Consider the following 15,335-nt stretch of genomic DNA (forward strand, 5'->3'; position numbering starts at 1 on the left):
GTGGTGGTGGTGGTTGTGGCGGTGGTGGTGGCGGTGGTGGTTGTGGCGGTGGTGGTTGTGGCGGTGGTGGTGGCGGTGGTGGTGGTGGTTGTGGTGGCGGTGGTGGTGGTGGTGGTGGTTGCGGCGGTGGTGGCGGTGGTGACAGTGACAGTGGTGGTAGCGGTGGTGGTGGTGGTGGAGGCGGTGGCTGAGAGGCGACGGATAACGAGGAAGGGACGATGCAGATCAGCGTCGTGAGTGTGTGGGGGGGCGGGGGCGGGGGTTGAGGCGACGCAAATCGGGTGGCGGTCATCATGAAGTGACGACGCATGAGCGAAACGACGTACAAAGTGAACGACGCGAATCGGGGCATTGCTGTGGCTTTTGTTGTTTTGGCGGTGTGACAAATAAATAAACAATAAATAATACGTCGGGTTTTTTTAAATTACAAATGTGTCGCCGTGACGCCAGCACACACAGTGGACTGACCTCATGCGCACGACGTCACGGGGTCTTTAACGCGCGCAGGCTGTGGGAGCATAGCACAGTGCAGTACAACACGGTGTTACAGGCTGCTTTGCCAATCCACTGCTGGATGAAGGGCTCCCTTTCGCCCTGTCAGTCACGTGGGGTGGCGGGCGGGTGGGGGGGGGGGTGTTTGACCATACTTCACCACGCTGGTCAGTACGGGTTGGTGTCCGTGATTGTTGTTGATCAGTTGATCGCTATCAATGGTGATTGTTATTAGATGCTACGGTGGCTAGGAGATGTTAACTACCTCGCCTTGTGTACAGGAGGTCGTGGGTTCGATCCTGACCCTGACGCCTGCTGCTGTATTTTAGGAGTTTGCGTGTCTCTCTCTCTCCCCGTGGTCGTGTGGATTTTTCTCCGGGTTTTCCAGTTTTCCATACACATTTAGAAACATGCGTTTAGAGTATTCGCCTGCAATACATTTCCACATCATGCACCACTTTGTTGAGCTATCATGTGTGGCAAACAGAGCTACATAGCTCAATGAGGCTACCGTGGTAAAATAAAAGTTAGTTTAATTGTGTTTTAGTTGTAGACACTGGGACTTAGCCCCCGATCTCCCACACTTAAACCCCCACTGACCAGCGTGGTGAAGTATGGTTAGCCAACAACCCACGGCCCAATAATCCACGTGGCGTGCTCCTTTCATCCAGCAGTGGATTGATACGGGACTGTTTACTATTTTGTTAATTTTATATTTACCGTATATATGTATTCACCGAAGCAGAAGTAATGATACGTACGGTTACTTGCATAAACGATAATTCAAATTGCACTGCTCCCCCCATTGGTTGCGAACCAGCGTTGAGTCTCTGGTGCAGCCCTAATCCCCGATGATCATCCGTTAACTCAAAACCCAACGCGGAGTTGCCACATTGATTTACCATTGCGAAACTGCCCAAATCCACAGAATCAACTGTTCAAGCCTTGTGGTGTTCATTTTGGCGGTGTGGGGGGTGGAGGAGGAAGGACGGGGGGACGGGGTATTTTCTGGAGCCAAGCCCCGAACAGCTCCAATTGCCCTGGGTTTGTGTAACCATGATCCCTCCGTTGGGATTCCACAGGTCTTTGTTGTTGTTGTTGTTTAATTCTCTCACTGAATCTGCGGAAGATCACGGCTCAAATAACTGCACTCTAAACGTCGTGGTGAATGATGTAGCGGCCTCAAGTGCCTGCTAGCATTGTGCTCGTTAATGTACGCTAAGTAGTACATGCAAAGTCTGTATACTAAAACTCAACTCTTTTTTTGGGGGTATTTTACCAGCTCAGAAGCGAGCTTGACCATCGCAAATGATTTTAAGCTCAACGACGGCGGCTTAATCGGGTGTGCGGAATGAGGAAGTGAAAGTCCAACGCGGTTGTAAATGTCGTTAGCGTGTGGAGGAGCGGTGGCGGCGCGGTTTGACGCACTGCGCGACTGACACGGCCACCCCCAACGCAAGTTCGATTCCCGCTCACGGTCACCGAACACCAACTCAATCTGAAGCAGTCCTGCCTGGGGCCTCCCCCGTGGTGTTCGCCCACCCACCCCCCTCATTGTGTCGTCCCGTCCTTCATGGGTGCTACTCGCCAACAGCACTTGCCCCACGACAATCTGTTGAGGCTGGATTGCTTCAATTGTGTGTGAACGTATCCGGCTGTGAACAGTGACTGAAAACGCTCCCAGCAAGTAGTGCGAAACGTCGGACATTCGTGCCAAACCGCACGCAGGCACCACCCGGGAAATCGCTGCAAACTCGTTCCTTTGACGTTGCTTTGTGTGCGCTAGTCCTGCCTCCCGCACTTCCGATTAATACGGATGGCGATGTACGGTGCGAAAGAAGTTCAACATACAGTACAGTAACATCGCGTATCATGCCAGCAGCAGAATAACTGCGAGATCCTGTACCAAGCAGTGCCGGATTATATCCTAGTAGCACAAGTAGCTACACATGTAGTAGCTACATATGGTAGGAACCTCCTGTAACCAGGAGGATCCTACCAGTAACATTTCCACGTACACAATGTGTGCAGTTATCACCTGCCGAGCTCTGACCACGTTTGTACCTTTTACTCAAAGCCTCGATCTCATGTCCTTATCACAGGCCACCCCCGTTCTCCTTTGTATGATTTGCTCAAATCAACAAAAGACAAACTTCCCCCGGATAGCCTTTCACGGACTGTTGGGGCAAGTGCTGTGAGCGAGTAGCACCTGTGAAGGCCGACAAGGCACACGATGGGGTTTACACACCGCACCAGGTACTCATTTGAGGCTGAGTCGACCTAGGGGAGGCCCAGGATCGGTTCAAATAATCGTCACTGTGGTGTTCGCCCCCCGTGAGCGGGAATCGAGGTCGGCTCGCCCGGCTTTCGTAGCGCAACGCGCTAACCGCCACAAAGACAAAGATCCCCCGTATAGCCATAACATACTGTAGGGGCAAGTGCTGTTAGCGAGCACCTATGAAGGCCAGCACGGCACACGAGGGGGTGGGTGGCCAACACCGCGCCCGGCCGCCTTTGTCTCCCCAGTGGCGATGTTTACACAATCGCACTAAGTACTCATTTGAGGCTGAGTCGACCTAGGCGAGGCCCAGCACCGGTTCAGATAATCGTCACTGATGTTGGCCGTGAGCGGGAATCGAACCCGGGTCGCCAGGTTTGTAGTGCTGCGTGCTAACCGCTACACCACCGCTCCCCACCTACACACACACATCCACCCACACCAGCTACACTTTTCCACTTAAGAGGCATTTCCCCAACCCTCCCACCCTCCCAAATTCACCGACAGACCCTCGAAGGCAAGCTGCGAGCGTGGCATCGACGCAACTTTGTGTACGGTGTAGGAAAAGTTGGACTGCATAGGTAAGGGGGCAAGTGACGGAAATGAGACAAAAATTGAAAATCGGCCCCAGGCGTTTGTTGTGAACACGAGCGCCCACCCCCCACCCCGAAAACAACAACAACACATGGGGGATCGGCAAGGTAGAATCTTTTGGGGCTGCCGAATATTTGTGAGACCTAATGCTGACCGAGAGGGTATCGCGAGCAAGGCAGCTGCGTATGCATTTGGTTGGTGGCGATGATCAAATATGTGAATGCGTTTTCACACTGCCCATGAATGTCCCCCAGGCACAAACATGCCCCACGGGCACGCCGGAATGGACAGGCGCCCGTGGGGGAATGATTTTGAGATTTAACAAAAAAAACCTAATTCGAATGTTCGGATTTTTAATCGTCGGGGATTGTTAAACTCCAGACCTCGCGGCCCACCACCATCATCATCACAGCCCGTTACGTTACTTCTCCCGAATTCAAATGAACTCGTTCCACGCTTCACGCGACCGATGATTGTTAAACGCGTCCCACGTGACGCGCTAAGCGATTGTCACGTCACGTGACACGTGACGCACACGTGTACATACACACAGAACACGTGTACACACACGTGGACGCACACGTGTACACACACACAGAACACGTGTACACACACATGGACGCACACGTGTACACACACACAGAACACGTGTACACGTACGTGTACACACACACAGAACACGTGTACACACACGTGGGACGCACACGTGTACACACACACAGAACACGTGTACACACACATGGACGCACACGTGTACACACACAGAACACATGTACACGTACGTGTACACACACACAGAACACGTGTACACACACGTGGGACGCGTGTCCGCACACACGCGGAGCTCGTGTGCGGACACGCACACGAGGCAACACGTGTACATGCACGCTGAGATGTCAGTCTTAATGTGAATCGGTTCCATGAACGCAGTTTAACACGTAGGGCTTTGGCGACCAATATTATTCATAATCAACGTTTTTGGGGTTAGATGGCGTTACTTATAAATGTGTCGTAACCCTCCACCACCTGACACGGCCAATCAGCAAAAAAGTGTCACGTTGACAAAAGACAAATAGTTCATTACTTTAGCCCATCGGTGTGTTGAAGCGTGAAACCACAACGTTTACAATTTTTGAGTAGTACGACGTTTCGCTGGTAATTGCATCCAGCATCATCGGGCAAAACTCAAACATTGTAAATGTTGTGGTTTCACGCTTCAACACACCGGTGGGCTAAAGCAGTGAACTATTTGTCTTTTGTCAACGTGACACTTTTTTGCTGATTGGCCGTGTCGGGTGGTGGAGGGTCCATGAACGCAGACGGCGTTAATTGATGAGCGCGGCACTCGGGACGTGTTTAGCAACTATCGGGTGCGTGCAGCGTGGAACGATTGAATGGGGGAGGAGTAAAAGTGGGGGTCGCGAGCACTTCGGTGGCTAGGAGATGTTGAGTACTTCGCCTGGTGTACAGGAGGTCGTGGGTTCGATCCCGACCCTGGCCCCTGCTGTATGTTTGGAGTTTGTGTGTCTCTCACTCTCTCATCATCATCACGGTGGCTAGGAGATGTTAACTACGTCGCCTGGTATGAAGGAGGTCGTGGGTTCGATCCCGACCCTGACGCCTGCTGCTGTATATTTGGAGTTTGTGTCTCTCTCTCATCATCATCACGGTGGCTAGGAGATGTTGACTACCTCGCCTGGTGTACAGGAGGTCGTGGGTTCGATCCCGACCCTGACGCCTGCTGCTGTATAATTGGAGTTAGCGTGTCTCTCTCTCCGTGGTCGCGTGGATTTGTCTTCGGGTCCTCTGTTTTTTCCCCACTCCACATTTAGAATCAACATGAGGCGTTTTGAGGGTATTTGGCTGCTATAAATGTCCACGTGATGATACGCCACTTCATTGAGCTGTCATTTGTAATAGCAAGGCCGCTTCTGATAAACAGCTACATAGCTCAGTGAGCTTTACCTGCTAAAATAAAAAAAATTGTTTCGTTTTAGTTTGGAAAACCCTGGCCCAAGTTATTCATCGCAATGCCGTGCTTACAAAGGTGACGTCATTCTATGACGTGGAAAAAAAATCACAAAGTGTCGTCATCTCCTGTGACGTCTAATTTTCGGAGCATCGCAAACCCGTTTAGGTTATATATATATTTGTTAAAATTCCCCAAATCGGGAGCACAAATGATTTTCCTCACTACGCAAATGCGTGTGTGGTATAATCACAAGAGATGAATTCGCATAGTTTGTAAAGCAAACGAGCAATCAAAGGACAATATTCCAAATCGCTCACAACGCGGCCCCGATCCATCGGAAGCTGAGCAACGATTGTTGAACCCCCCGGGATAAAGCGGCGAACACCGTGCATTCACAGGTGCTATAGGCTACGCGGGATAACGTGGTGGGCAGGGATAGGGACAGTGCCCAAGTCCCCACGTCAACCCTCCCCCCCTCTCGACCACGTCTCCTCCATCCCGCATTGACAGAACGCGGTGAAGTATGGTCCAGTAATTGGACCCCTCATCCAGCAGTGGAGTGAACGCGTTTGGCGTGCTGTGTACGCGCAACGTGGAATTTCCGTCACCCCCAGCTACGGTCGAAATCGTTCCCTCGATTGGAAGCGTTCACATTTTCCAGATTTAAATAAACGTTTTGAGCGTGATTCATTAATTAACTTCTGCAACGGTTTTGGAGCGGTGGCGCCGCGCTTAGCGCGTCGTACCTCGCAAACCCGGTGCCACCCGAGTTCGCTACCACGACCGCGGCCGTTGACCAACGCGCACTGACCATTGTGGGGAAGTATGGTCAAATAAACCCCGGTAAGCGACGCGGCGTGGAGGTGGTGGGGGGGGGGGTGACGAGGCATTCATCCAGCAGTGGATCAGTCACATACCTGTCAACCCCTTATCGGCATCCTAGCTTATTACAGATCGATTCTGACCGTATTGGTCACCCCCGTGCCCCCCTTACAAATCTCAACGTTCATCCTACAAAGTCCCATCACAAGGGAGAGAACACACAAACAAAATAGACACAAGCAATGTGATTTTTATGACTCAATTTCCCTGTACAAGATAAGGGCTAAACCGTATGATTTGACGGGTTTGCAATCATTGCTACTGCTGCTGCTGATGATGATGATAATACCGATTACACTTTTTAAAGTGTGAAACCGTACATTCGCGATTAAAATTCGCCAAACCACGCGGCCATCGCTTTCATGCACGCACGTCACCCCAACCTCACGATGTCCTCACGGCACCCGCTCTCCCCACCACTACTCCCACCACTCCCTTCCCCTTCATCCCCCCACCCCCACCATCGCTCCCTCCCTCCCACCCATTACCCCTCCCCTCCTCCCACTCTCTCACGCGCAGGGCGTGAAAGAAACGGCGAGAAGTGGACATTATCTGACACACATCATCAACGAATCGCTATAACCGGAGCGGCCCTGCAGCTTTCTAGAAGCACGAGGTCTGTGGCAGCGGCGAGCGAGGGGCAGCAAAGGGGAGGAGGGTGGTAGGGTGAAGAGAGCAGTAGGGAGGAGAGGGCAATAGGGGGAAGGGGCAGCAGTGAGAAGGGGGCAGCAGATAGGAGAGGGCAGTAGAGAGAGAGAGAGGGGAGAGAGAGAGGGGAAGACGGGTCGTGGGGGTCAGAGATGCCGAGGTCATTTCTGGTGAAGATGCGGAGGAGACGCGCGCAAGGAAGCGGACACCACTACCGATACAGAGAGTCCTGCGTCACCAGAGGGGACCTTCCATCGCCCGACAGTGAGTGGTGGTGGTGGTGGCGGTGGTGGTGGTGGTGGTGGTGGCGGTGGTGGTGGTGGCGGTGGTGGTAGTAGTGGTGGTGGCGGTGGTGGTGGTGGTGTTGGTGGTGGCGGTGGTGGTGGTGGCGGTGGTGGCGGTGGTGGCGGTGGTGGTAGTGGTGGTGGTAGTGGTGGTGGTGGTGGCGGTGGTGGTGGCGGTGGTGGTGGTGGTAGTGGTGGTGGTGGCGGTGGTGGTGGTGGCGGTGGTGGTAGTGGTGGTGGTGGTGGCGGTGGTGGTAGTGGTGGTGGTGGTGGCGGTGGTGGTGGTGGTGGTAGTGGTGGTGGTGGTGGCGGTGGTGGTGGTGGCGGTGGTGGTGGCGGTGGTGGTGGTGGTGGTTTATGGAGGGGTTCGTAGCACGCTGCGCCGAACGACCCCGTTGACCCCCCCCCCCTCTCCCTCCGGTCGAGATTATCTTTCAAACCCGGGTCCCTGGGGCCTCCTCTAGGTCGACTCGGCCTCAAATGAGTACCCGGTGCGGTGTGTAAAACATCGCCACTGGGGGAGACAAAGGCGTTTGGGGTGGTGCTGGCCACCCACCCCCTCGTGTGCCGTGCCGGTCTTCACAGGTGCTACTCGCTCAAAGCACTTGTCCCAACAGTCTGTGACAGGCTATATGGGGGATCTTTGTCTCTGTGGTGGTGGTGGCGCGCGTGCACGCGTGGGGGAGCGGTGGCGCCGTCGTTGGCGCACCGCGACTGCGGAACGGCCGAGTCTTTTTTGCTTTTCCCGCTCACGGCTAGCATCGGTGGCGACTGTCTGAACCGCTCACGCGCCTCCCCTAGGTCGACTCAGCCTTTAGGCACGCGTGTGCCGGGCACCGGTGTGCAGACTTCGCCCAGATGAGTACTTGGTGCGGTGTGTAAACGTCGCCTTGAGAGAGACAAAAGCGGCCGGGCGTTTAGAACGCCATATAAATGCCGGACTTAATAGGTGCTCGCTAACAGCACTTGCCCCGATAATGTGTGTGTAGGCTACACGGCAGATATTTGTTTTTGCGCGAATACAGCACATCACGTGGATTACACTGGTCAACAAAAAAAAATGACATTTTTTTCTGGCCTGGACTTTTGCAGCTGTTTTAGACGAATTTCAGGGTGCTGATTTCAAATCTGATCTCAGATTTGCTCTATCACATCTCACTTTTATGCTATCGGCATACCACATTTTCATTGATTTTACCCGAAATTAACTCTGTCACTTATGTTTGCAAGTTGTTGCGAGTCAGTGACTGCTTTAGTGTTAAAATATGGTGCTGTATTTTTAGGATAGTGTGTTTATAATATAATTTTATGTAGATATCCACATTTATTTAATATTTTTCTTCCGCAGTTTTTATTGAAAATGCAATATTTGAAATCTCAAAAACCTGATAGACAAAAACTGATGCCATATTTGGAATCAGCACCCCAAAATGACCTTAAAACCGTTGGAATACCTTATGCCAGAAAAAGTGTGTTGACCAGTGTTATCGAACATAAACGGGTTACAAAAGAAACACACACACACGCGCACATTAAGTTACTTAACATCCTTCAGAAAAGTTAACTGGCTTGGACCAGGCCACGTCGTAATCTATCCACCCCAAGCCGTCTATGTATGATGAACTTCTTTTGCACCCTACGTAGCCAACCGCGCTCATCGGAGGGGGCAATCACGCACCAAAACGGCGCGTGCTGACCCAGGCTGGCAAAGTGGCGATGCTATGTGACCCTTGACCCCGCGTTTTGTTCTCTAATCCACGTGTTCCTCTTCCTGTCTCGGCTGCATGTCGCGTCGACGTCGCGTTCGCAAAAGTGCACGCGTTCGTTAAACATACACAGGCGCACGTACACACACATATATACACATAGAACTATACATACCATACCTAATACACGTGCAAAGCCCCCCCCCCCATTCTTCTAGCCTCAACAGACTGTTGGGGCGAGGGCTGTTGGCGAGCGCCTCTGAAATCCGGCACCGTGGCATGGGTGGTGTGGTCCGAAAACCACGCCCGGCCGCCTTTGTCTCCCCAGTGCCGATGTTGTACACACCGCATCAAGTAGCTACGGTCATTTAAGGCTGAGCCGACTCAGTGCCGTTTTTGAAATATTCGCCGATGATTCTATTGCTCACGATTTGCTGGTTTATCCAGGATGTTTCTGATGCGCGTCGTCGCGTTACGATGTTCTCTGTTCACATTTTGTTTGTTGCGGTTGCACCCGACTCAAGAGCCGCATGGCTCACAAGGCTGCACACCTGATACATGGAACTTGAAACTCCGTCTCGCCGGGGTTCGTGGCGCGGTGGCACTCACCACTGCACTACCGCTCCCCTCCACACACACACACAGCACACACCACACACACACCACACGCATGTACACCCAGGCGTACGTGCGTACACAAACAACGGGGGAGCGGTGGGGTAAGCGGTTAGCGCGCTGCGCTACGAACCGCGTGAGCCGAGTTCGATTCACGGCCAACACCAGCGGCGATTATCTGAACCGGTCCTGGTCCTCCCCTAGGTCGACTCAGCCTCAAGTGAGTACCTGATACGGTGTGTAAAAGCATCTCCGCCAGGGAGACAAAGGCGGCCGGGCGTGGTTGCTGGCCACCCACCTCCTCGTGTGCCGTGCCGGCCTTCATAGGTGCTCGCTAACAGCACTTGCCCCAACAGTCTGTTAAAGTCTGTTGAGACATACAGACGGACACGCATGTACATGTACATGCCTACGCACACGTGTAGGCATGATACACACACTCAAATCGCGTGGCCATAAATAGGCGAGGGGATTTTTTTAGTGTCGTTTGTTTTGCGTCCTCCGAACGGATTTTTGTCGATGCCGACAGATTATAGAAGAACGGCCGCGTGGAAGTGAATCCTGGAAAAACGATGGAATAAGTTCAATAAAAGCGGGCCACAGAGTTGACCTTCGAGATAAATAAACGGCGGCGTAAAACCGCGACTCTTATTGGTCGACGGGGACCCACCGACGTTGTGTCGGAGCGAAAGCGGAACACGAGGACAAGAGAACATACGCATGATAATGCATGTGAGTGGGGTTTGGGGCACAGGGCACGTCGCTCGCTACGAGGGGTGGTGACCAACAGTCGAGATCCATCCGACACTCCTTGAATTTTGCCCCCCCCCACACACGTTTCAATGTAGGAATGTTTGATTGTGTTGTTGTTGTGTTTACATTGTATGGGGAGCGGTGGGGCAGCGGTTGGCGCACTGCGCTATGAACCCGGTCGACGCGAATTCGATTCCCGCTCACGGCCAACACCGGTGACGATTATCTGAACCGGTCCTGCGCCTCCCCTAGGTCGACTCGGCCTCAAATGAGTACTTGGTGCGGTGTGTTGACATCGCCACTGGGGAGACAAAGGCGGCCGGGCGTGGTGCTGGCCACCCACCTTCTCGTGCGCCGTGTCGGCCTTCATAGGTGCTACTCGCTAACAGCACTTGCCCCAACAAGTCTGTTCAGGCTATATGGGGGATCTTTGTCCAAAAATATTGCACCCGTGGTGTTAATGGTTCATCACACTTAACTTGTAGAATCGGTCTCCAGGCGTGGCAGTTTAAAATAATGTTTCGGAGCACAGTGCGCTAATCACTGCGCCACCGCTGTTTAGTTTGTTGTTCGATTAGCACGGTTGGCTACGTACGGTGCGAAAGAAGTTCAACATACATATTTACATAGACTCACGCAGACACATTGTTGTCCTGTACAAAGGCTATACGGGGGACCTTTGTCTTTGTTGCATTGCCTTCCGAAACGAAGCAAGAGGCGCTCACAGAGGATGGAGAAACAACAAAATAACTCCGATTTGCAGGAGGCGTTACCTGAAACCCATGTGAACCGAGTAATTCGCCCGCAGTGGAGTGTGACGCTGATGCCAGCAGAAAGCGGTCAAAGTTATCGGTTTATCAGGAAAACCAGCGTTGACGTGAATGACAAACCAATTACGTATAACACTCTGGGAACACGTGCACACATACAATATACGTGCGGCACGCACAAACGTATGTTGAACGTACACATGGGGCGGGGAGCGGTGGCGCATTGGTTGGCACACTGTGCCTCCAAAACTGGGCCACGAAAACTGAGCCATCAAAACTGGTGTCCTGAGTTTGGTACCGGTGCACGGATAACATCAGTGGCGAGCGATGCCTGCACTGATGTCGGACCACCCTTATGGTTCACACAACGCCATAGGAGGTGTTGTTTTTTTGGAGTAGATCGCTTGAATATATAAATGTGTCGTTAGACAAGTCACCACCCGACACGGCAAATTCGTAAGGCTCGTCACGTAAATAAAACGTGCCAATTAGTGACGACTTCAGCACACCGCTTGTGTGTTGCAAACGTTGCGGGTTTACTCTCCAACACACAACCGGTTAGTGCTGAACCGGTTAGTGCTGAAGCAGTAACGAAATTGGCACGTTTTGTTTCCGTGACAAACCTGAACAATTGGTTGTGTCGGGTGATGGCGGGATACAACGACGCAATCATATTCACCCAAAACAAATAAAACAAAACCCCAACCCTTTATTTTTACACGCCGGCTTTCGAGACCAATATCATCCATGATATAGATTTTTTTGGTTTAGATCGCGTAAATATATAAATGTTGTGTCGTTAAACCCGCCACCACCCGACACAGCCAACTAGTAAGGGTCGTCACGTAAACAGAACGTGGCCAATTCGTCACTAGTACAGCACTAGTGTATAGTGTAGTGTATAGTGTAGTGTATAGTGTAGTGTATAGTGTAGTGTATAGTGTAGTATACTAGTACAGCACTAGTGTGTAGTGTATAGTGTAGTGTATAGTGTAGTATACTAATACAGCACTAGTGTATAGTGTAGTATACTAGTACAGCACTAGTGTATAGTGTAGTGTGTAGTATAGTGTATAGTGTAGTACACTAGTACAGCACACCGGTGTGTTGGAGAGCCAAGCCACACCATTTACAATCTGAGTACGACGTTTCGCCAGTTACTACAACTGGCTTCATCAGGCGACAGCCAGATTTGTAGAGAAGTCCACCTGTTTCAACCATTTCATTATGGATAACTTTGGCCGCCAAAGCCTACCACGTGTTAAACTCACTTGATTCATTCTAGATTTGAAGCTTTCGTGACTGCAAGGATTCATACTCTCAGTTCTTTCGGTAAAGTCACGTAGGTAAAAAATGAAATCAAAATTAATAAAAAATAAAAACCAAAAACAATCATTGTTTTTGTTTTTTATTTGTATTAATTTTTATTTCATTTTTTACAATAATTGTTTTTGTTTTTTATTTTTTATTAATTTTGATTTCATTTTTTACAATAATTGTTTTTGTTTTTTATTTTTTATTAATTTTGATTTCATTTTTTACAATAATTGTTTTTGTTTTTTTATTTTTATTAATTTTGATTTCATTTTTTACAATAATTGTATTTGTTTTTTTATTTTTTATTAATTTTGATTTCATTTTTTACCTACGTCACTTGATTCAACCTGTGCATTGAATCCGTCTGTGTGGAGCTCTGAGTGTTGTCCGCCTCGCACGCGTGGTGGTCTTTAAAATAATGTTCTTCCACGTGGAGCCAAGCACTCGTTCATGGAATGGAACAAACGTCTGAGGAGTATAACCTCCCGAGGAATTTCGCATCTCAAATTGCGAGGCATGCGTTCAATTGCTAGGCATGTCCCGGCTTACTCGCGTTAGCATGTGCACAGTGCACATTCATTCATTCATACATAGACAAATATCACCTAATATCGCATTAAAACAGACTGTTGAAGGCAGGTATGGTGCACAAGGGGGTGGGTGGCCAGCACCACGTCTCCCCAGTGACGATGTTTACGCACCGCTCCAGGTCACCCATTTTGAGGCCGAGTCGACCTAGGGGGAGGCCCAGGACCGGCTCAGATAATCGCCGCGAGCGGGAATCGAACTCGGGTGGGGCCGTGTTCATAGCGCTGCGCTACCGCTCCCAACAATTCGCCCGTGCACACAAACCCGTGTGTTGCAGCTATTCACCGTGTAGCCCTTGGGTAGGCTGCTAGGGGAAGTATTCTTAGGTTTTTTCGGTAAAGTCACGTAGGTTAAAAATTAAAATTAATAAAAGTATAATAAAATAAAATCTTTTTACTTTTATTAATTTAAATTTTTTACCTACGTGACTTTACCGAAAAAACCTAAGAATATGAATCCTTGCAGTCACGAAAGCTTCAAATCTAGAATTGCTAGGGGAAGCTTCCATGAGCGAGCACCTATTAAGGCCGGTACGGCCAGCGCGACTGGGTGGTGGGGCCAACACCACAAACGACCGCCTTTGTCTCCCCAATGCTGACACTTAAAGCCGCATTGCAGGTTGAGGCCACCTCATTGGAGGCCCAGGACGAGTCCGCGTGCAGCGTTAACCGCCGATGATGTTGGCCGTGGCCTGGAATCGAACTTGCGGCAGTTTGCTGGTCTGTAGTGGCGGAGGCGGCGGCGTTGCCAACCGCTGCGCCACCGCTCCCCGAAGATCCACGCGCAACACGCACGCGCGCTTTGTGTGAGCGCGCATGCTGAGATCACACCTAAGCAGGCAGGCGCACAGACAACGAAATATTGTCGCTGCTGTAGATTCTAACGATGTTCTAGAGAGGGGCCGTCCATAAATGACGTCACGCACCTGGGGGGGGGGCGGGGTCAGACATTTGTGACGATGTGTGACGAGGGGAGGGGGGGTTTGAGAAATGTGACGTCACATCAAAATGCGCAACTTTAAATTATTATAGACAACACGTTCTGCTTAATTAAATAGACTCAGCAATCAAAAATCATTTACGACTATAATGAGCCAAGAATGTCTGTGTGTCCCGCGCGTGACGTCACTCCACGTCGGCCAGCCCCCCTCATTAATAATCATGAGCGGGTGACGTCACTCCACATGTAGCACCTTTCCCTCATTAATAATCATGAGCGGGTGACGTCACTCCACATGCAGCACCTTTCCCTCATTAATAATCATGAGCGGGTGACGTCACTCCACATGCAGCACCTTTCCCTCATTAATAATCATGAGCGGGTGACGTCACTCCACATGCAGCACCTTTCCCTCATTAATAATCATGAGCGGGTGACGTCACTCCACATGCAGCACCTTTCCCTCATTAATAATCATGAGCGGGTGACGTCACTCCACATCGGCCAGCCCCCCTCATTAATAATCATGAGCAGGTGACGTCACTCCACATGCAGCACCCCCCCCCCCTCATTAATAATCATGAACAGGTGACGTCCTCCAAATGGACACCCAACCTTCATTAATAATTATTAGCGGGTGACGTCACTCCACATGGGGGGGGGGCGAGGCCCCTCCTCCCTCCTCCTCGGCGTCAACTCACAGCCCTCACTACAAAGGCAGAACCCTCACGTCACGTGATCCACGTAACGCTGTTGAGACATCGAAGTAAAACGGACGTCGTGATGAACAAGGCATTATAACCTCTACATGAAATAGGTATGTGTCACCGCGCCCTTATAAATTGCACACGAATTGATGCAGTGAATATATCACGTCGCGGTCTGATTTTCGCTCGCAAGTTTCAGACTTACTGCCATATACACCCGTCCTTGGACGGGCAAAAAGTCGAGTAGAAAAGAATATCGCTTGCTGCTGTGCTGGTGAAAATCAGCACACTTGGCGATGAAGTCATCCAGCTTCTTACGTGCACGTGAATACTTGTACAGGGTAGTGGAAACACTCGGCATATTCGACGATAACATCCTGGCCTTAAAAGGAAAAAAATCATATAGAATGGATGACGTTTCGGGCAAGAGCCCATAAATAGAGAGGGCAGAGAGACAGAGTTTGTTGTCCTCCGATTAGCACGGTTGGCTACGTACGGTGTGAAATAAGTTCAACATACAGTACAGAGTCGATGAGTGGATGGTCAAGGGATGAAACGCATCCCAGACAGAGAGAGAGGTCACCCACAGAGGAGATGGAGCTTTGAAATCACTCGATGTGCAGGTGCCGTGTGAATCGTGAAATCGCTGGGTCGTGAGATGGGGGTGGTGACGGTGGCTTGGGGAGGTAGCCATCCAGCTTTGGATTGACCATGGGCGATAATTAATCAATTAAATTCATACGGCAGCTTTCTACTCATTGCTCAAGGACGTGGGTTCGACTCCAACCCT

This window comes from Lampetra fluviatilis, chromosome 49 (assembly GCF_964198595.1).
Source record: "Lampetra fluviatilis chromosome 49, kcLamFluv1.1, whole genome shotgun sequence".
Taxonomy (NCBI): Eukaryota; Metazoa; Chordata; class Hyperoartia; order Petromyzontiformes; family Petromyzontidae; genus Lampetra; species Lampetra fluviatilis.